Raw genomic sequence first — 24,301 nt, forward strand, 5'->3', positions numbered from 1 at the left:
CAGAGAAAATAACCGTAAACAGATGAGAACTTGTGTAGAACAGCTCAAAGGGATTCTCCAAGGCAGTTCTTAGTGTAGAAAAGGTAGCTAAGATCCGGGAAATCCTTAATTCGAGTTAAGATCACATGAAACACTGTATGAATCCTATATTCTTTACTTAAAGGAGACTAGAGTGGTAAATGTGTGTTATACAAGGCAGAATACCATTGAAATGAGAAAGAAACACGTTCGGCAGCTTTGGAAAGCCTTACACTTCACTGAAATGTAGTACTACAATCTATAACACAGTTGAGAGACAATGTTCCCGAGCTGCCTCAGTTCATAACAGTGTGTAGGAAGTTGTTTGATAAAGTGGGCAAAGCTTATACTTGGACCAGAAGGCAGAATATAGGAAACTACATGAAAACATGGATAATTCAGAGAAAATGACCGTAAACAGATGAGAACTTGCGTAGAACAGCTCAAAGAGATTCTCCAAGTCAGTTCTTAGTGTAGAAAAGGTAGCTAAGATCCAGGAAATCCTTAATTCGAGTTAAGATCACGTGAAACACGGTATGAATCCTATATTCTTTACTTAAAGGAGACTAGGGTGGTAAATGTGTGTTATAATAGGCAGAATACCATCGAAATAGAGAAAGAAACACGTTCGGCAGCTTTGGAAAGCCTTACACTTCACTGAAATGTAGTAGTACACTCTGTAATACAGTTGAGAGACAATGTTCCTGAGCTCCCTCAGTTCATAAGAGTGTGTAGGAAGTTGTTTGATAAAGTGGGCAAAGCTTATACTTGAACCAGAAGGCAGAATATAGGAAACTACATGAAAACATGGATAATTCAGAGAAAATGACTGTAAACAGATGAGAACTTGTGTAGAACAGCTCAAAGAGATTCTCCAAGTCAGTTCTTAGTGTAGAAAAGGTAGCTAAGATCCAGGAAATCCTTAATTCGAGTTAAGATCACGTGAAACACGGTATGAATCCTATATTCTTTACTTAAAGGAGACCAAGGTGGTAAATGTGTGTTATACAAGGCAGAATACCATCGAAATAGAGAAAGAAACACGTTCGGCAGCTTTGGAAAGCCTTACACTTCACTGAAATGTAGTACTACACTCTATAACACAGTTGAGAGACAATGTTCCCGACCTGCCTCAGTTCATAACAGTGTGTAGGAAGTTGTTTGATAAAGTGGGCAAAGCTTATACTTGGACCAGAAGACAGAATATAGGAAACTACGTGAAAACATTGATAATTAAGAGAAAATGACTGTAAACAGATGAGAACTTGTGTAGAACAGCTCAAAGAGATTCTCCAAGTCAGTTCTTAGTGTAGAAAAGGTAGCTAAGATCCGGGAAATCCTTAATTCAAGTTAAGATCACGTGAAACACGGTATGAATCCTATATTCTTTACTTAAAGGAGACTAGGGTGGTAAATGTGTGTTATACAAGGCAGAATACCATCGAAATAGAGAAAGAAACACGTTCGGTAGTTTTGGACAGCCATACACTTCACTGAAATGTAGTACAACACTCTATAACACAGTTGAGAGACAATGTTCCCGAGCTGCCTCAGTTCATAACAGTGTGTAGGAAGTTGTTTGATAAAGTGGGCAAAGCTTATACTTGGACCAGAAGACAGAATATAGGAAACTATGTGAAAACATTGATAATTAAGAGAAAATGACTGTAAACAGATGAGAACTTGTTTAGAACAGCTCAAAGAGATTCTCCAAGTCAGTTCTTATTGTAGAAAAGGTAGCTAAGATCCGGGAAATCCTTAATATGAGTTAAGATCACATGAAACACTGTATGAATCCTATATTCTTTACTTAAAGGAGACTAGTGTGGTAAATGTGTGTTATACAAGGCAGAATACCATTGATCTAGAGAAAGAAACACGTTCGGCAGCTTTGGACAGCCTTACACTTCACTGAAATGTAGTACTACACTCTATGACACAGTTGAGAAACAATGTTCCCGAGCTGCATCAAATCATAAGAGTGTGTAGGAAGTTGTTTGATAAAGTGGGCAAAGCTTATACTTGGACCAGAAGGCAGAATATAGGAAACTACATGAAAACATGGATAATTCAGAGAAAATGACTGTAAAGAGATGAGAACTTGTTTAGAACTGCTCAAAGAGATTCTCCAAGTCAGTTCTTAGTGTAGAAAAGGTAGCTAAGATCCGGGAAATCCTTAATTCGAGTTAAGATCACATGAAACACTGTATGAATCCTATAGTCTTTACTTAAAGGAGACTAGAGTGGTAAATGTGTGTTATACAAGGCAGAATACCATTGAAATAGAGAAAGAAACACGTTCGGCAGCTTTGGAAAGCCTTACACTTCACTGAAATGTAGTAGTACACTCTGTAACACAGTTGAGAGACAATGTTCCTGAGCTCCCTCAGTTCATAAGAGTGTGTAGGAAGTTGTTTGATAAAGTGGGCAAAGCTTATACTTGAACCAGAAGGCAGAATATAGGAAACTACATGAAAACATTGATAATTCAGAGAAAATAACCGTAAACAGATGAGAACTTGTGTAGAACAGCTCAAAGGGATTCTCCAAGGCAGTTCTTAGTGTAGAAAAGGTAGCTAAGATCCGGGAAATCCTTAATTCGAGTTAAGATCACATGAAACACTGTATGAATCCTATATTCTTTACTTAAAGGAGACTAGAGTGGTAAATGTGTGTTTTACAAGGCAGAATACCATTGAAATGAGAAAGAAACACGTTCGGCAGCTTTGGAAAGCCTTACACTTCACTGAAATGTAGTACTACACTCTATAACACAGTTGAGAGACAATGTTCCCGAGCTGCCTCAGTTCATAACAGTGTGTAGGAAGTTGTTTGATAAAGTGGGCAAAGCTTATACTTGGACCAGAAGGCAGAATATAGGAAACTACATGAAAACATGGATAATTCAGAGAAAATGACCGTAAACAGATGAGAACTTGCGTAGAACAGCTCAAAGAGATTCTCCAAGTCAGTTCTTAGTGTAGAAAAGGTAGCTAAGATCCAGGAAATCCTTAATTCGAGTTAAGATCACGTGAAACACGGTATGAATCCTATATTCTTTACTTAAAGGAGACTAGGGTGGTAAATGTGTGTTATAATAGGCAGAATACCATCGAAATAGAGAAAGAAACACGTTCGGCAGCTTTGGAAAGCCTTACACTTCACTGAAATGTAGTAGTACACTCTGTAATACAGTTGAGAGACAATGTTCCTGAGCTCCCTCAGTTCATAAGAGTGTGTAGGAAGTTGTTTGATAAAGTGGGCAAAGCTTATACTTGAACCAGAAGGCAGAATATAGGAAACTACATGAAAACATGGATAATTCAGAGAAAATGACTGTAAACAGATGAGAACTTGTGTAGAACAGCTCAAAGAGATTCTCCAAGTCAGTTCTTAGTGTAGAAAAGGTAGCTAAGATCCAGGAAATCCTTAATTCGAGTTAAGATCACGTGAAACACGGTATGAATCCTATATTCTTTACTTAAAGGAGACCAAGGTGGTAAATGTGTGTTATACAAGGCAGAATACCATCGAAATAGAGAAAGAAACACGTTCGGCATCTTTGGAAAGCCTTACACTTCACTGAAATGTAGTACTACACTCTATAACACAGTTGAGAGACAATGTTCCCGAGCTGCCTCAGTTCATAACAGTGTGTAGGAAGTTGTTTGATAAAGTGGGCAAAGCTTATACTTGGACCAGAAGACAGAATATAGGAAACTACGTGAAAACATTGATAATTAAGAGAAAATGACTGCAAACAGATAAGAACTTGTGTAGAACAGCTCAAACAGATTCTCCAAGTCAGTTCTTAGTGTAGAAAAGGTAGCTAAGATCCGGGAAATCCTTAATTCAAGTTAAGATCACGTGAAACACGGTATGAATCCTATATTCTTTACTTAAAGGAGACTAGGGTGGTAAATGTGTGTTATACAAGGCAGAATACCATCGAAATAGAGAAAGAAACAGGTTCGGTAGTTTTGGACAGCCATACACTTCACTGAAATGTAGTACAACACTCTATAACACAGTTGAGAGACAATGTTCCCGAGCTGCCTCAGTTCATAACAGTGTGTAGGAAGTTGTTTGATAAAGTGGGCAAAGCTTATACTTGGACCAGAAGACAGAATATAGGAAACTACGTGAAAACATTGATAATTAAGAGAAAATGACTGTAAACAGATGAGAACTTGTTTAGAACAGCTCAAAGAGATTCTCCAAGTCAGTTCTTAGTGTAGAAAAGGTAGCTAAGATCCGGGAAATCCTTAATTCGAGTTAAGATCACATGAAACACTGTATGAATCCTATATTCTTTACTTAAAGGAGACTAGAGTGGTAAATGTGTGTTATACAAGGCAGAATACCATTGATCTAGAGAAAAAAACACGTTCGGCAGCTTTGGAAAGCCTTACACTTCACTGAAATGTAGTACTACACTTTATAACACAGTTGAGAGACAATGTTCCTGAGCTCCCTCAGTTCATAAGAGTGTGTAGGAAGTTGTTTGATAAAGTGGGCTAAGCTTATACTTAAACCAGAAGGCAGAATATAGGAAACTATATGAAAACATGGATAATTCAGAGAAAATGACTGTAAACAGATGAGACCTTGTTTAGAACAGCTGAAAGAGATTCTCCAAGTCAGTTCTTAGTGTAGAAAACGTAGCTAAGATCTGGGAAATCCTTAATTCGAGTTAAGATGACATGAAACACTGTATGAATCCTATATTCTTTACTTAAAGGAGACTAGAGTGGAAAATGTGTGTTATACAAGGCAGAATACCGTTGAAATGAGAAAGAAACACGTTCGGCAGCTTTGGAAAGCCTTACACTTCACTGAAATAGAGTACTACACTCTATAACACAGTTGAGAGACAATGTTACCGAGCTGCCTCAGGTCATACCAGTGTGTAGGAAGTTATTTGATAAACTGGGCAAAGCTTATACTTGAACCAATAGGCAGAATATAGGAAACTACATGAAAACATGGATAATTCAGAGAAAATGACCGTAAACAGATGACAACTTGTTTAGAACAGCTCAAAGAGATTCTCCAAGTCAGTTCTTAGTGTAGAAAAGGTAGCTAAGATCCAGGAAATCCTTAATTCGAGTTAAGATCACGTGAAACACGGTAATAATCCTATATTCTTTACTTAAAGGAGACTAGGGTGGTAAATGTGTGTTATAATAGGCAGAATACCATCGAAATAGAGAAAGAAACACGTTCGGCAGCTTTGGAAAGCCTTACACTTCACTGAAATGTAGTAGTACACTCTGTAATACAGTTGAGAGACAATGTTCCTGAGCTCCCTCAGTTCATAAGAGTGTGTAGGAAGTTGTTTGATAAAGTGGGCAAAGCTTATACTTGAACCAGAAGGCAGAATATAGGAAACTACATGAAAACATGGATAATTCAGAGAAAATGACTGTAAACAGATGAGAACTTGTGTAGAACAGCTCAAAGAGATTCTCCAAGTCAGTTCTTAGTGTAGAAAAGGTAGCTAAGATCCAGGAAATCCTTAATTCGAGTTAAGATCACGTGAAACACGGTATGAATCCTATATTCTTTACTTAAAGGAGACCAAGGTGGTAAATGTGTGTTATACAAGGCAGAATACCATCGAAATAGAGAAAGAAACACGTTCGGCATCTTTGGAAAGCCTTACACTTCACTGAAATGTAGTACTACACTCTATAACACAGTTGAGAGACAATGTTCCCGAGCTGCCTCAGTTCATAACAGTGTGTAGGAAGTTGTTTCATAAAGTGGGCAAAGCTTATACTTGGACCAGAAGACAGAATATAGGAAACTACGTGAAAACATTGATAATTAAGAGAAAATGACTGTAAACAGATGAGAACTTGTGTAGAACAGCTCAAAGAGATTCTCCAAGTCAGTTCTTAGTGTAGAAAAGGTAGCTAAGATCCGGGAAATCCTTAATTCAAGTTAAGATCACGTGAAACACGGTATGAATCCTATATTCTTTACTTAAAGGAGACTAGGGTGGTAAATGTGTGTTATACAAGGCAGAATACCATCGAAATAGAGAAAGAAACAGGTTCGGTAGTTTTGGACAGCCATACACTTCACTGAAATGTAGTACAACACTCTATAACACAGTTGAGAGACAATGTTCCCGAGCTGCCTCAGTTCATAACAGTGTGTAGGAAGTTGTTTGATAAAGTGGGCAAAGCTTATACTTGGATCAGAAGACAGAATATAGGAAACTACGTGAAAACATTGATAATTAAGAGAAAATGACTGTAAACAGATGAGAACTTGTTTAGAACAGCTCAAAGAGATTCTCCAAGTCAGTTCTTAGTGTAGAAAAGGTAGCTAAGATCCAGGAAATCCTTAATATGAGTTAAGATCACATGAAACACTGTATGAATCCTATATTCTTTACTTAAAGGAGACTAGAGTGGTAAATGTGTGTTATACAAGGCAGAATACCATTGATCTAGAGAAAGAAACACGTTCGGCAGCTTTGGAAAGCCTTACACTTCACTGAAATGTAGTAGTACACTCTGTAACACAGTTGAGAGACAATGTTCCTGAGCTCCCTCAGTTCATAAGAGTGTGTAGGAAGTTGTTTGATAAAGTGGGCAAAGCTTATACTTGAACCAGAAGGCAGAATATAGGAAACTACATGAAAACATGGATAATTCAGAGAAAATAACCGTAAACAGATGAGAACTTGTGTAGAACAGCTCAAAGAGATTCTCCAAGGCAGTTCTTAGTGTAGAAAAGGTAGCTAAGATCCGGGAAATCCTTAATTCGAGTTAAGATCACATGAAACACTGTATGAATCCTATATTCTTTACTTAAAGGAGACTAGAGTGGTAAATGTGTGTTATACAAGGCAGAATACCATTGAAATGAGAAAGAAACACGTTCGGCAGCTTTGGAAAGCCTTACACTTCACTGAAATGTAGTACTACACTCTATAACACAGTTGAGAGACAATGTTCCCGAGCTGCCTCAGTTCATAACAGTGTGTAGGAAGTTGTTTGATAAAGTGGGCAAAGCTTATACTTGGACCAATAGGCAGAATATAGGAAACTACATGAAAACATGGATAATTCAGAGAAAATGACTGTAAACAGATGAGAACTTGCGTAGAACAGCTCAAAGAGATTCTCCAAGTCAGTTCTTAGTGTAGAAAAGGTAGCTAAGATCCAGGAAATCCTTAATTCGAGTTAAGATCACGTGAAACACGGTATGAATCCTATATTCTTTACTTAAAGGAGACTAGGGTGGTAAATGTGTGTTATAATAGGCAGAATACCATCGAAATAGAGAAAGAAACACGTTCGGCAGCTTTGGAAAGCCTTACACTTCACTGAAATGTAGTAGTACACTCTGTAACACAGTTGAGAGACAATGTTCCTGAGCTCCCTCAGTTCATAAGAGTGTGTAGGAAGTTGTTTGATAAAGTGGGCAAAGCTTATACTTGAACCAGAAGGCAGAATATAGGAAACTACATGAAAACATGGATAATTCAGAGAAAATAACCGTAAACAGATGAGAACTTGTGTAGAACAGCTCAAAGGGATTCTCCAAGGCAGTTCTTAGTGTAGAAAAGGTAGCTAAGATCCGGGAAATCCTTAATTCGAGTTAAGATCACATGAAACACTGTATGAATCCTATATTCTTTACTTAAAGGAGACTAGAGTGGTAAATGTGTGTTATACAAGGCAGAATACCATTGAAATGAGAAAGAAACACGTTCGGCAGCTTTGGAAAGCCTTACACTTCACTGAAATGTAGTACTACAATCTATAACACAGTTGAGAGACAATGTTCCCGAGCTGCCTCAGTTCATAACAGTGTGTAGGAAGTTGTTTGATAAAGTGGGCAAAGCTTATACTTGGACCAGAAGGCAGAATATAGGAAACTACATGAAAACATGGATAATTCAGAGAAAATGACCGTAAACAGATGAGAACTTGCGTAGAACAGCTCAAAGAGATTCTCCAAGTCAGTTCTTAGTGTAGAAAAGGTAGCTAAGATCCAGGAAATCCTTAATTCGAGTTAAGATCACGTGAAACACGGTATGAATCCTATATTCTTTACTTAAAGGAGACTAGGGTGGTAAATGTGTGTTATAATAGGCAGAATACCATCGAAATAGAGAAAGAAACACGTTCGGCAGCTTTGGAAAGCCTTACACTTCACTGAAATGTAGTAGTACACTCTGTAATACAGTTGAGAGACAATGTTCCTGAGCTCCCTCAGTTCATAAGAGTGTGTAGGAAGTTGTTTGATAAAGTGGGCAAAGCTTATACTTGAACCAGAAGGCAGAATATAGGAAACTACATGAAAACATGGATAATTCAGAGAAAATGACTGTAAACAGATGAGAACTTGTGTAGAACAGCTCAAAGAGATTCTCCAAGTCAGTTCTTAGTGTAGAAAAGGTAGCTAAGATCCAGGAAATCCTTAATTCGAGTTAAGATCACGTGAAACACGGTATGAATCCTATATTCTTTACTTAAAGGAGACCAAGGTGGTAAATGTGTGTTATACAAGGCAGAATACCATCGAAATAGAGAAAGAAACACGTTCGGCAGCTTTGGAAAGCCTTACACTTCACTGAAATGTAGTACTACACTCTATAACACAGTTGAGAGACAATGTTCCCGACCTGCCTCAGTTCATAACAGTGTGTAGGAAGTTGTTTGATAAAGTGGGCAAAGCTTATACTTGGACCAGAAGACAGAATATAGGAAACTACGTGAAAACATTGATAATTAAGAGAAAATGACTGTAAACAGATGAGAACTTGTGTAGAACAGCTCAAAGAGATTCTCCAAGTCAGTTCTTAGTGTAGAAAAGGTAGCTAAGATCCGGGAAATCCTTAATTCAAGTTAAGATCACGTGAAACACGGTATGAATCCTATATTCTTTACTTAAAGGAGACTAGGGTGGTAAATGTGTGTTATACAAGGCAGAATACCATCGAAATAGAGAAAGAAACACGTTCGGTAGTTTTGGACAGCCATACACTTCACTGAAATGTAGTACAACACTCTATAACACAGTTGAGAGACAATGTTCCCGAGCTGCCTCAGTTCATAACAGTGTGTAGGAAGTTGTTTGATAAAGTGGGCAAAGCTTATACTTGGACCAGAAGACAGAATATAGGAAACTATGTGAAAACATTGATAATTAAGAGAAAATGACTGTAAACAGATGAGAACTTGTTTAGAACAGCTCAAAGAGATTCTCCAAGTCAGTTCTTATTGTAGAAAAGGTAGCTAAGATCCGGGAAATCCTTAATATGAGTTAAGATCACATGAAACACTGTATGAATCCTATATTCTTTACTTAAAGGAGACTAGTGTGGTAAATGTGTGTTATACAAGGCAGAATACCATTGATCTAGAGAAAGAAACACGTTCGGCAGCTTTGGACAGCCTTACACTTCACTGAAATGTAGTACTACACTCTATGACACAGTTGAGAAACAATGTTCCCGAGCTGCATCAAATCATAAGAGTGTGTAGGAAGTTGTTTGATAAAGTGGGCAAAGCTTATACTTGGACCAGAAGGCAGAATATAGGAAACTACATGAAAACATGGATAATTCAGAGAAAATGACTGTAAAGAGATGAGAACTTGTTTAGAACTGCTCAAAGAGATTCTCCAAGTCAGTTCTTAGTGTAGAAAAGGTAGCTAAGATCCGGGAAATCCTTAATTCGAGTTAAGATCACATGAAACACTGTATGAATCCTATAGTCTTTACTTAAAGGAGACTAGAGTGGTAAATGTGTGTTATACAAGGCAGAATACCATTGAAATAGAGAAAGAAACACGTTCGGCAGCTTTGGAAAGCCTTACACTTCACTGAAATGTAGTAGTACACTCTGTAACACAGTTGAGAGACAATGTTCCTGAGCTCCCTCAGTTCATAAGAGTGTGTAGGAAGTTGTTTGATAAAGTGGGCAAAGCTTATACTTGAACCAGAAGGCAGAATATAGGAAACTACATGAAAACATTGATAATTCAGAGAAAATAACCGTAAACAGATGAGAACTTGTGTAGAACAGCTCAAAGGGATTCTCCAAGGCAGTTCTTAGTGTAGAAAAGGTAGCTAAGATCCGGGAAATCCTTAATTCGAGTTAAGATCACATGAAACACTGTATGAATCCTATATTCTTTACTTAAAGGAGACTAGAGTGGTAAATGTGTGTTTTACAAGGCAGAATACCATTGAAATGAGAAAGAAACACGTTCGGCAGCTTTGGAAAGCCTTACACTTCACTGAAATGTAGTACTACACTCTATAACACAGTTGAGAGACAATGTTCCCGAGCTGCCTCAGTTCATAACAGTGTGTAGGAAGTTGTTTGATAAAGTGGGCAAAGCTTATACTTGGACCAGAAGGCAGAATATAGGAAACTACATGAAAACATGGATAATTCAGAGAAAATGACCGTAAACAGATGAGAACTTGCGTAGAACAGCTCAAAGAGATTCTCCAAGTCAGTTCTTAGTGTAGAAAAGGTAGCTAAGATCCAGGAAATCCTTAATTCGAGTTAAGATCACGTGAAACACGGTATGAATCCTATATTCTTTACTTAAAGGAGACTAGGGTGGTAAATGTGTGTTATAATAGGCAGAATACCATCGAAATAGAGAAAGAAACACGTTCGGCAGCTTTGGAAAGCCTTACACTTCACTGAAATGTAGTAGTACACTCTGTAATACAGTTGAGAGACAATGTTCCTGAGCTCCCTCAGTTCATAAGAGTGTGTAGGAAGTTGTTTGATAAAGTGGGCAAAGCTTATACTTGAACCAGAAGGCAGAATATAGGAAACTACATGAAAACATGGATAATTCAGAGAAAATGACTGTAAACAGATGAGAACTTGTGTAGAACAGCTCAAAGAGATTCTCCAAGTCAGTTCTTAGTGTAGAAAAGGTAGCTAAGATCCAGGAAATCCTTAATTCGAGTTAAGATCACGTGAAACACGGTATGAATCCTATATTCTTTACTTAAAGGAGACCAAGGTGGTAAATGTGTGTTATACAAGGCAGAATACCATCGAAATAGAGAAAGAAACACGTTCGGCATCTTTGGAAAGCCTTACACTTCACTGAAATGTAGTACTACACTCTATAACACAGTTGAGAGACAATGTTCCCGAGCTGCCTCAGTTCATAACAGTGTGTAGGAAGTTGTTTGATAAAGTGGGCAAAGCTTATACTTGGACCAGAAGACAGAATATAGGAAACTACGTGAAAACATTGATAATTAAGAGAAAATGACTGCAAACAGATAAGAACTTGTGTAGAACAGCTCAAACAGATTCTCCAAGTCAGTTCTTAGTGTAGAAAAGGTAGCTAAGATCCGGGAAATCCTTAATTCAAGTTAAGATCACGTGAAACACGGTATGAATCCTATATTCTTTACTTAAAGGAGACTAGGGTGGTAAATGTGTGTTATACAAGGCAGAATACCATCGAAATAGAGAAAGAAACAGGTTCGGTAGTTTTGGACAGCCATACACTTCACTGAAATGTAGTACAACACTCTATAACACAGTTGAGAGACAATGTTCCCGAGCTGCCTCAGTTCATAACAGTGTGTAGGAAGTTGTTTGATAAAGTGGGCAAAGCTTATACTTGGACCAGAAGACAGAATATAGGAAACTACGTGAAAACATTGATAATTAAGAGAAAATGACTGTAAACAGATGAGAACTTGTGTAGAACAGCTCAAAGAGATTCTCCAAGTCAGTTCTTAGTGTAGAAAAGGTAGCTAAGATCCGGGAAATCCTTAATTCAAGTTAAGATCACGTGAAACACGGTATGAATCCTATATTCTTTACTTAAAGGAGACTAGGGTGGTAAATGTGTGTTATACAAGGCAGAATACCATCGAAATAGAGAAAGAAACACGTTCGGTAGTTTTGGACAGCCATACACTTCACTGAAATGTAGTACAACACTCTATAACACAGTTGAGAGACAATGTTCCCGAGCTGCCTCAGTTCATAACAGTGTGTAGGAAGTTGTTTGATAAAGTGGGCAAAGCTTATACTTGGACCAGAAGACAGAATATAGGAAACTATGTGAAAACATTGATAATTAAGAGAAAATGACTGTAAACAGATGAGAACTTGTTTAGAACAGCTCAAAGAGATTCTCCAAGTCAGTTCTTATTGTAGAAAAGGTAGCTAAGATCCGGGAAATCCTTAATATGAGTTAAGATCACATGAAACACTGTATGAATCCTATATTCTTTACTTAAAGGAGACTAGTGTGGTAAATGTGTGTTATACAAGGCAGAATACCATTGATCTAGAGAAAGAAACACGTTCGGCAGCTTTGGACAGCCTTACACTTCACTGAAATGTAGTACTACACTCTATGACACAGTTGAGAAACAATGTTCCCGAGCTGCATCAAATCATAAGAGTGTGTAGGAAGTTGTTTGATAAAGTGGGCAAAGCTTATACTTGGACCAGAAGGCAGAATATAGGAAACTACATGAAAACATGGATAATTCAGAGAAAATGACTGTAAAGAGATGAGAACTTGTTTAGAACTGCTCAAAGAGATTCTCCAAGTCAGTTCTTAGTGTAGAAAAGGTAGCTAAGATCCGGGAAATCCTTAATTCGAGTTAAGATCACATGAAACACTGTATGAATCCTATAGTCTTTACTTAAAGGAGACTAGAGTGGTAAATGTGTGTTATACAAGGCAGAATACCATTGAAATAGAGAAAGAAACACGTTCGGCAGCTTTGGAAAGCCTTACACTTCACTGAAATGTAGTAGTACACTCTGTAACACAGTTGAGAGACAATGTTCCTGAGCTCCCTCAGTTCATAAGAGTGTGTAGGAAGTTGTTTGATAAAGTGGGCAAAGCTTATACTTGAACCAGAAGGCAGAATATAGGAAACTACATGAAAACATTGATAATTCAGAGAAAATAACCGTAAACAGATGAGAACTTGTGTAGAACAGCTCAAAGGGATTCTCCAAGGCAGTTCTTAGTGTAGAAAAGGTAGCTAAGATCCGGGAAATCCTTAATTCGAGTTAAGATCACATGAAACACTGTATGAATCCTATATTCTTTACTTAAAGGAGACTAGAGTGGTAAATGTGTGTTTTACAAGGCAGAATACCATTGAAATGAGAAAGAAACACGTTCGGCAGCTTTGGAAAGCCTTACACTTCACTGAAATGTAGTACTACACTCTATAACACAGTTGAGAGACAATGTTCCCGAGCTGCCTCAGTTCATAACAGTGTGTAGGAAGTTGTTTGATAAAGTGGGCAAAGCTTATACTTGGACCAGAAGGCAGAATATAGGAAACTACATGAAAACATGGATAATTCAGAGAAAATGACCGTAAACAGATGAGAACTTGCGTAGAACAGCTCAAAGAGATTCTCCAAGTCAGTTCTTAGTGTAGAAAAGGTAGCTAAGATCCAGGAAATCCTTAATTCGAGTTAAGATCACGTGAAACACGGTATGAATCCTATATTCTTTACTTAAAGGAGACTAGGGTGGTAAATGTGTGTTATAATAGGCAGAATACCATCGAAATAGAGAAAGAAACACGTTCGGCAGCTTTGGAAAGCCTTACACTTCACTGAAATGTAGTAGTACACTCTGTAATACAGTTGAGAGACAATGTTCCTGAGCTCCCTCAGTTCATAAGAGTGTGTAGGAAGTTGTTTGATAAAGTGGGCAAAGCTTATACTTGAACCAGAAGGCAGAATATAGGAAACTACATGAAAACATGGATAATTCAGAGAAAATGACTGTAAACAGATGAGAACTTGTGTAGAACAGCTCAAAGAGATTCTCCAAGTCAGTTCTTAGTGTAGAAAAGGTAGCTAAGATCCAGGAAATCCTTAATTCGAGTTAAGATCACGTGAAACACGGTATGAATCCTATATTCTTTACTTAAAGGAGACCAAGGTGGTAAATGTGTGTTATACAAGGCAGAATACCATCGAAATAGAGAAAGAAACACGTTCGGCATCTTTGGAAAGCCTTACACTTCACTGAAATGTAGTACTACACTCTATAACACAGTTGAGAGACAATGTTCCCGAGCTGCCTCAGTTCATAACAGTGTGTAGGAAGTTGTTTGATAAAGTGGGCAAAGCTTATACTTGGACCAGAAGACAGAATATAGGAAACTACGTGAAAACATTGATAATTAAGAGAAAATGACTGCAAACAGATAAGAACTTGTGTAGAACAGCTCAAACAGATTCTCCAAGTCAGTTCTTAGTGTAGAAAAGGTAGCTAAGATCCGGGAAATCCTTAATTCAAGTTAAGATCACGTGAAACACGGTATGAATCCTATATTCTTTACTTAAAGGAGACTAGGGTGGTAAATGTGTGTTATACAAGGCAGAATACCATCGAAATAGAGAAAGAAACAGGTTCGGTAGTTTTGGACAGCCATACACTTCACTGAAATGTAGTACAACACTCTATAACACAGTTGAGAGACAATGTTCCCGAGCTGCCTCAGTTCATAACAGTGTGTAGGAAGTTGTTTGATAAAGTGGGCAAAGCTTATACTTGGACCAGAAGACAGAATATAGGAAACTACGTGAAAACATTGATAATTAAGAGAAAATGACTGTAAACAGATGAGAACTTGTTTAGAACAGCTCAAAGAGATTCTCCAAGTCAGTTCTTAGTGTAGAAAAGGTAGCTAAGATCCGGGAAATCCTTAATTCGAGTTAAGATCACATGAAACACTGTATGAATCCTATATTCTTTACTTAAAGGAGACTAGAGTGGTAAATGTGTGTTATACAAGGCAGAATACCATTGATCTAGAGAAAAAAACACGTTCGGCAGCTTTGGAAAGCCTTACACTTCACTGAAATGTAGTACTACACTTTATAACACAGTTGAGAGACAATGTTCCTGAGCTCCCTCAGTTCATAAGAGTGTGTAGGAAGTTGTTTGATAAAGTGGGCTAAGCTTATACTTAAACCAGAAGGCAGAATATAGGAAACTATATGAAAACATGGATAATTCAGAGAAAATGACTGTAAACAGATGAGAACTTGTTTAGAACAGCTGAAAGAGATTCTCCAAGTCAGTTCTTAGTGTAGAAAACGTAGCTAAGATCTGGGAAATCCTTAATTCGAGTTAAGATGACATGAAACACTGTATGAATCCTATATTCTTTACTTAAAGGAGACTAGAGTGGAAAATGTGTGTTATACAAGGCAGAATACCGTTGAAATGAGAAAGAAACACGTTCGGCAGCTTTGGAAAGCCTTACACTTCACTGAAATAGAGTACTACACTCTATAACACAGTTGAGAGACAATGTTACCGAGCTGCCTCAGGTCATACCAGTGTGTAGGAAGTTATTTGATAAACTGGGCAAAGCTTATACTTGAACCAATAGGCAGAATATAGGAAACTACATGAAAACATGGATAATTCAGAGAAAATGACCGTAAACAGATGACAACTTGTTTAGAACAGCTCAAAGAGATTCTCCAAGTCAGTTCTTAGTGTAGAAAAGGTAGCTAAGATCCAGGAAATCCTTAATTCGAGTTAAGATCACGTGAAACACGGTAATAATCCTATATTCTTTACTTAAAGGAGACTAGGGTGGTAAATGTGTGTTATAATAGGCAGAATACCATCGAAATAGAGAAAGAAACACGTTCGGCAGCTTTGGAAAGCCGTACACTTCACTGAAATGTAGTAGTACACTCTGTAATACAGTTGAGAGACAATGTTCCTGAGCTCCCTCAGTTCATAAGAGTGTGTAGGAAGTTGTTTGATAAAGTGGGCAAAGCTTATACTTGAACCAGAAGGCAGAATATAGGAAACTACATGAAAACATGGATAATTCAGAGAAAATGACTGTAAACAGATGAGAACTTGTGTAGAACAGCTCAAAGAGATTCTCCAAGTCAGTTCTTAGTGTAGAAAAGGTAGCTAAGATCCAGGAAATCCTTAATTCGAGTTAAGATCACGTGAAACACGGTATGAATCCTATATTCTTTACTTAAAGGAGACCAAGGTGGTAAATGTGTGTTATACAAGGCAGAATACCATCGAAATAGAGAAAGAAACACGTTCGGCATCTTTGGAAAGCCTTACACTTCACTGAAATGTAGTACTACACTCTATAACACAGTTGAGAGACAATGTTCCCGAGCTGCCTCAGTTCATAACAGTGTGTAGGAAGTTGTTTGATAAAGTGGGCAAAGCTTATACTTGGACCAGAAGACAGAATATAGGAAACTACGTGAAAACATTGATAATTAAGAGAAAATGACTGTAAACAGATGAGAACTTGTGTAGAACAGCTCAAAGAGATTCTCCAAGTCAGTTCTTAGTGTAGAAAAGGTAGCTAAGATCCGGGAAATCCTTAATTCAAGTTAAGATCACGTGAAACACGGTATGAATCCTATATTCTTTACTTAAAGGAGACTAGGGTGGTAAATGTGTGTTATACAAGGCAGAATACCATCGAAATAGAGAAAGAAACACGTTCGGTAGTTTTGGACAGCCATACACTTCACTGAAATGTAGTACAACACTCTATAACACAGTTGAGAGACAATGTTCCCGAGCTGCCTCAGTTCATAACAGTGTGTAGGAAGTTGTTTGATAAAGTGGGCAAAGCTTATACTTGGATCAGAAGACAGAATATAGGAAACTACGTGAAAACATTGATAATTAAGAGAAAATGACTGTAAACAGATGAGAACTTGTTTAGAACAGCTCAAAGAGATTCTCCAAGTCAGTTCTTAGTGTAGAAAAGGTAGCTAAGATCCAGGAAATCCTTAATATGAGTTAAGATCACATGAAACACTGTATGAATCCTATATTCTTTACTTAAAGGAGACTAGAGTGGTAAATGTGTGTTATACAAGGCAGAATACCATTGATCTAGAGAAAGAAACACGTTCGGCAGCTTTGGAAAGCCTTACACTTCACTGAAATGTAGTAGTACACTCTGTAACACAGTTGAGAGACAATGTTCCTGAGCTCCCTCAGTTCATAAGAGTGTGTAGGAAGTTGTTTGATAAAGTGGGCAAAGCTTATACTTGAACCAGAAGGCAGAATATAGGAAACTACATGAAAACATGGATAATTCAGAGAAAATAACCGTAAACAGATGAGAACTTGTGTAGAACAGCTCAAAGAGATTCTCCAAGGCAGTTCTTAGTGTAGAAAAGGTAGCTAAGATCCGGGAAATCCTTAATTCGAGTTAAGATCACATGAAACACTGTATGAATCCTATATTCTTTACTTAAAGGAGACTAGAGTGGTAAATGTGTGTTATACAAGGCAGAATACCATTGAAATGAGAAAGAAACACGTTCGGCAGCTTTGGAAAGCCTTACACTTCACTGAAATGTAGTACTACACTCTATAACACAGTTGAGAGACAATGTTCCCGAGCTGCCTCAGTTCATAACAGTGTGTAGGAAGTTGTTTGATAAAGTGGGCAAAGCTTATACTTGGACCAATAGGCAGAATATAGGAAACTACATGAAAACATGGATAATTCAGAGAAAATGACTGTAAACAGATGAGAACTTGCGTAGAACAGCTCAAAGAGATTCTCCAAGTCAGTTCTTAGTGTAGAAAAGGTAGCTAAGATCCAGGAAATCCTTAATTCGAGTTAAGATCACGTGAAACACGGTATGAATCCTATATTCTTTACTTAAAGGAGACTAGGGTGGTAAATGTGTGTTATAATAGGCAGAATACCATCGAAATAGAGAAAGAAACACGTTCGGCAGCTTTGGAAAGCCTTACACTTCACTGAAATGTAGTAGTACACTCTGTAATACAGTTGAGAGACAATGTTCCTGAGCTCCCTCAGTTCATAAGAGTGTGTAGGAAGTTGTTTGATAAAGTGGGCAAAGCTTATACTTGAACCAGAAGGCAGAATATAGGAAACTACATGAAAACATGGATAATTCAGAGAAAATGACTGTAAACAGATGAGAACTTGTGTAGAACAGCTCAAAGAGATTCTCCAAGTCAGTTCTTAGTGTAGAAAAGGTAGCTAAGATCCAGGAAATCCTTAATTCGAGTTAAGATCACGTGAAACACGGTATGAATCCTATATTCTTTACTTAAAGGAGACCAAGGTGGTAAATGTGTGTTATACAAGGCAGAATACCATCGAAATAGAGAAAGAAACACGTTCGGCATCTTTGGAAAGCCTTACACTTCACTGAAATGTAGTACTACACTCTATAACACAGTTGAGAGACAATGTTCCCGAGCTGCCTCAGTTCATAACAGTGTGTAGGAAGTTGTTTGATAAAGTGGGCAAAGCTTATACTTGGACCAGAAGACAGAATATAGGAAACTACGTGAAAACATTGATAATTAAGAGAAAATGACTGCAAACAGATAAGAACTTGTGTAGAACAGCTCAAAAAGATTCTCCAAGTCAGTTATTAGTGTAGAAAAGGTAGCTAAGATCCGGGAAATCCTTAATTCAAGTTAAGATCAAGTGAAACACGGTATGAATCCTATATTCTTTAATTAAAGGAGACTGGGTGGTAAATGTGTGTTATACAAGGCAGAATACCATCGAAATAGAGAAAGAAACAGGTTCGGTAGTTTTGGACAGCCATACACTTCACTGAAATGTAGTACAAAACTCTATAACACAGTTGAGAGACAATGTTCCCGAGCTGCCTCAGTTCATAACAGTGTGTAGGAAGTTGTTTGATAAAGTGGGCAAAGCTTATACTTGGACCAGAAGACAGAATATAGGAAACTACGTGAAAACATTGATAATTAAGAGAAAATGACTGTAAACAGATGAGAACTTGTTTAGAACAGCTCAAAGAGATTCTCCAAGTCAGTTCTTAGTGTAGAAAAGGTAGCTAAGATCCGGGAAATCCTTAATTCGAGTTAAGATCACATGAAACACTGTATGAATCCTATATTCTTTACTTAAAGGAGACTAGAGTGGTAAATGTGTGTTATACAAGGCAGAATACCATTGATCTAGAGAAAAAAACACGTTCGGCAGCTTTGGAAAGCCTTACACTTCACTGAAATGTAGTACTACACTTTATAACACAGTTGAGAGACAATGTTCCTGAGCTCCCTCAGTTCATAAGAGTGTGTAGGAAGTTGTTTGATAAAGTGGGCTAAGCTTATACTTAAACCAGAAGGCAGAATATAGGAAACTATATGAAAACATGGATAATTCAGAGAAAATGACTGTAAACAGATGAGAACTTGTTTAGAACAGCTGAAAGAGATTCTCCAAGTCAGTTCTTAGTGTAGAAAACGTAGCTAAGATCTGGGAAATCCTTAATTCGAGTTAAGATGACATGAAACACTGTATGAATCCTATATTCTTTACTTAAAGGAGACTAGAGTGGAAAATGTGTGTTATACAAGGCAGAATACCGTTGAAATGAGAAAGAAACACGTTCGGCAGCTTTGGAAAGCCTTACACTTCACTGAAATAGAGTACTACACTCTATAACACAGTTGAGAGACAATGTTACCGAGCTGCCTCAGGTCATACCAGTGTGTAGGAAGTTATTTGATAAACTGGGCAAAGCTTATACTTGAACCAATAGGCAGAATATAGGAAACTACATGAAAACATGGATAATTCAGAGAAAATGACCGTAAACAGATGAGAACTTGTTTAGAACAGCTCAAAGAGATTCTCCAAGTCAGTTCTTAGTGTAGAAAAGGTAGCTAAGATCCAGGAAATCCTTAATTCGAGTTAAGATCACGTGAAACACGGTATGAATCCTATATTCTTTACTTAAAGGAGACTAGGGTGGTAAATGTGTGTTATAATAGGCAGAATACCATCGAAATAGAGAAAGAAACACGTTCGGCAGCTTTGGAAAGCCTTACACTTCACTGAAATGTAGTAGTACACTCTGTAATACAGTTGAGAGACAATGTTCCTGAGCTCCCTCAGTTCATAAGAGTGTGTAGGAAGTTGTTTGATAAAGTGGGCAAAGCTTATACTTGAACCAGAAGGCAGAATATAGGAAACTACATGAAAACATGGATAATTCAGAGAAAATGACTGTAAACAGATGAGAACTTGTGTAGAACAGCTCAAAGAGATTCTCCAAGTCAGTTCTTAGTGTAGAAAAGGTAGCTAAGATCCAGGAAATCCTTAATTCGAGTTAAGATCACGTGAAAAACGGTATGAATCCTATATTCTTTACTTAAAGGAGACTAGGGTGGTAAATGTGTGTTATACAAGGCAGAATACCATCGAAATAGAGAAAGAAACACGTTCGGCATCTTTGGAAAGCCTTACACTTCACATAAATGTAGTACTACACTCTATAACACAGTTGAGAGACAATGTTCCCGAGCTGCCTCAGTTCATAACAGTGTGTAGGAAGTTGTTTGATAAAGTGGGCAAAGCTTATACTTGGACCAGAAGACAGAATATAGGAAATACGTGAAAACATTGATAATTAAGAGAAAATGACTGTAAACAGATGAGAACTTGTGTAGAACAGCTAAAAGAGATTCTCCAAGTCAGTTCTTAGTGTAGAAAAGGTAGCTAAGATCCGGGAAATCCTTAATTCGAGTTAAGATCACGTGAAACACGGTATGAATCCTATATTCTTTACTTAAAGGAGACTAGGGTGGTAAATGTGTGTTATACAAGGCAGAATACCATCGAAATAGAGAAAGAAACACGTTCGGTAGTTTTGGACAGCCATACACTTCACTGAAATGTAGTACAACACTCTATAACACAGTTGAGAGACAATGTTCCCGAGCTGCCTCAGTTCATAACAGTGTGTAGGAAGTTGTTTGATAAAGTGGGCTAAGCTTATACTTAAACCAGAAGGCAGAATATAAGAAACTATATGAAAACATGGATAATTCAGAGAAAATGACTGTAAACAGATGAGAACTTGTTTAGAATAGCTGAAAGAGATTCTCCAAGTCAGTTCTTAGTGTAGAAAAGGTAGCTAAGATCTGGGAAATCCTTAATTCGACTTAAGATGACATGAAACACTGTATGAATCCTATATTCTTTACTTAAAGGAGACTAGAGTGGAAAATGTGTGTTATACAAGGCAGAATACCGTTGAAATGAGAAAGAAACACGTTCGGCAGCTTTGGAAAGCCTTACACTTCACTGAAATAGAGTACTACACTCTATAACACAGTTGAGAGACAATGTTACCGAGCTTCCTCAGGTCATACCAGTGTGTAGGAAGTTATTTGATAAACTGGGCAAAGCTTATACTTGAACCAATAGGCAGAATATAGGAAACTACATGAAAACATGGATAATTCAGAGAAAATGACCGTAAACAGATGAGAACTTGTTTAGAACAGCTCAAAGAGATTCTCCAAGTCAGTTCTTAGTGTAGAAAAGGTAGCTAAGATCCAGGAAATCCTTAATTCGAGTTAAGATCACGTGAAACACGGTATGAATCCTATATTCTTTACTTAAAGGAGACTAGGGTGGTAAATGTGTGTTATAATAGGCAGAATACCATCGAAATAGAGAAAGAAACACGTTCGGCAGCTTTGGAAAGCCTTACACTTCACTGAAATGTAGTAGTACACTCTGTAATACAGTTGAGAGACAATGTTCCTGAGCTCCCTCAGTTCATAAGAGTGTGTAGGAAGTTGTTTGATAAAGTGGGCAAAGCTTATACTTGAACCAGAAGGCAGAATATAGGAAACTACATGAAAACATGGATAATTCAGAGAAAATGACTGTAAACAGATGAGAACTTGTGTAGAACAGCTCAAAGAGATTCTCCAAGTCAGTTCTTAGTGTAGAAAAGGTAGCTAAGATCCAGGAAATCCTTAATTCGAGTTAAGATCACGTGAAACACGGTATGAATCCTATATTCTTTACTTAAAGGAGACCAAGGTGGTAAATGTGTGTTATACAAGGCAGAATACCATCGAAATAGAGAAAGAAACACGTTCGGCATCTTTGGAAAGCCTTACACTTCACTGAAATGTAGTACTACACTCTATAACACAGTTGAGAGACAATGTTCCCGAGCTGCCTCAGTTCATAACAGTGTGTAGGAAGTTGTTTGATAAAGTGGGCAAAGCTTATACTTGGACCAGAAGACAGAATATAGGAAACTACGTGAAAACATTGATAATTAAGAGAAAATGACTGTAAACAGATGAGAACTTGTGTAGAACAGCTCAAAGAGATTCTCCAAGTCAGTTCTTAGTGTAGAAAAGGTAGCTAAGATCCGGGAAATCCTTAATTCAAGTTAAGATCACGTGAAACACGGTATGAATCCTATATTCTTTACTTAAAGGAGACTAGGGTGGTAAATGTGTGTTATACAAGGCAGAATACCATCGAAATAGAGAAAGAAACACGTTCGGTAGTTTTGGACAGCCATACACTTCACTGAAATGTAGTACAACACTCTATAACACAGTTGAGAGACAATGTTCCCGAGCTGCCTCAGTTCATAACAGTGTGTAGGAAGTTGTTTGATAAAGTGGGCAAAGCTTATACTTGGACCAGAAGACAGAATATAGGAAACTATGTGAAAACATTGATAATTAAGAGAAAATGACTGTAAACAGATGAGAACTTGTTTAGAACAGCTCAAAGAGATTCTCCAAGTCAGTTCTTATTGTAGAAAAGGTAGCTAAGATCCGGGAAATCCTTAATATGAGTTAAGATCACATGAAACACTGTATGAATCCTATATTCTTTACTTAAAGGAGACTAGTGTGGTAAATGTGTGTTATACAAGGCAGAATACCATTGATCTAGAGAAAGAAACACGTTCGGCAGCTTTGGACAGCCTTACACTTCACTGAAATGTAGTACTACACTCTATGACACAGTTGAGAAACAATGTTCCCGAGCTGCATCAAATCATAAGAGTGTGTAGGAAGTTGTTTGATAAAGTGGGCAAAGCTTATACTTGGACCAGAAGGCAGAATATAGGAAACTACATGAAAACATGGATAATTCAGAGAAAATGACTGTAAAGAGATGAGAACTTGTTTAGAACTGCTCAAAGAGATTCTCCAAGTCAGTTCTTAGTGTAGAAAAGGTAGCTAAGATCGGGGAAATCCTTAATTCGAGTTAAGATCACATGAAACACTGTATGAATCCTATAGTCTTTACTTAAAGGAGACTAGAGTGGTAAATGTGTGTTATACAAGGCAGAATACCATTGAAATAGAGAAAGAAACACGTTCGGCAGCTTTGGAAAGCCTTACACTTCACTGAAATGTAGTAGTACACTCTGTAACACAGTTGAGAGACAATGTTCCTGAGCTCCCTCAGTTCATAAGAGTGTGTAGGAAGTTGTTTGATAAAGTGGGCAAAGCTTATACTTGAACCAGAAGGCAGAATATAGGAAACTACATGAAAACATTGATAATTCAGAGAAAATAACCGTAAACAGATGAGAACTTGTGTAGAACAGCTCAAAGGGATTCTCCAAGGCAGTTCTTAGTGTAGAAAAGGTAGCTAAGATCCGGGAAATCCTTAATTCGAGTTAAGATCACATGAAACACTGTATGAATCCTATATTCTTTACTTAAAGGAGACTAGAGTGGAAAATGTGTGTTATACAAGGCAGAATACCGTTGAAATGAGAAAGAAACACGTTCGGCAGCTTTGGAAAGCCTTACACTTCACTGAAATAGAGTACTACACTCTATAACACAGTTGAGAGACAATGTTACCGAGCTTCCTCAGGTCATACCAGTGTGTAGGAAGTTATTTGATAAACTGGGCAAAGCTTATACTTGAACCAATAGGCAGAATATAGGAAACTACATGAAAACATGGATAATTCAGAGAAAATGACCGTAAACAGATGAGAACTTGTTTAGAACAGCTCAAAGAGATTCTCCAAGTCAGTTCTTAGTGTAGAAAAGGTAGCTAAGATCCAGGAAATCCTTAATTCGAGTTAAGATCACGTGAAACACGGTATGAATCCTATATTCTTTACTTAAAGGAGACTAGGGTGGTAAATGTGTGTTATAATAGGCAGAATACCATCGAAATAGAGAAAGAAACACGTTCGGCAGCTTTGGAAAGCCTTACACTTCACTGAAATGTAGTAGTACACTCTGTAATACAGTTGAGAGACAATGTTCCTGAGCTCCCTCAGTTCATAAGAGTGTGTAGGAAGTTGTTTGATAAAGTGGGCAAAGCTTATACTTGAACCAGAAGGCAGAATATAGGAAACTACATGAAAACATGGATAATTCAGAGAAAATGACTGTAAACAGATGAGAACTTGTGTAGAACAGCTCAAAGAGATTCTCCAAGTCAGTTCTT

Source organism: Pipistrellus hanaki (genome assembly GCF_964339955.1).
Source record: "Pipistrellus hanaki genome assembly, chromosome: 8".
NCBI lineage: Eukaryota > Metazoa > Chordata > Mammalia > Chiroptera > Vespertilionidae > Pipistrellus > Pipistrellus hanaki.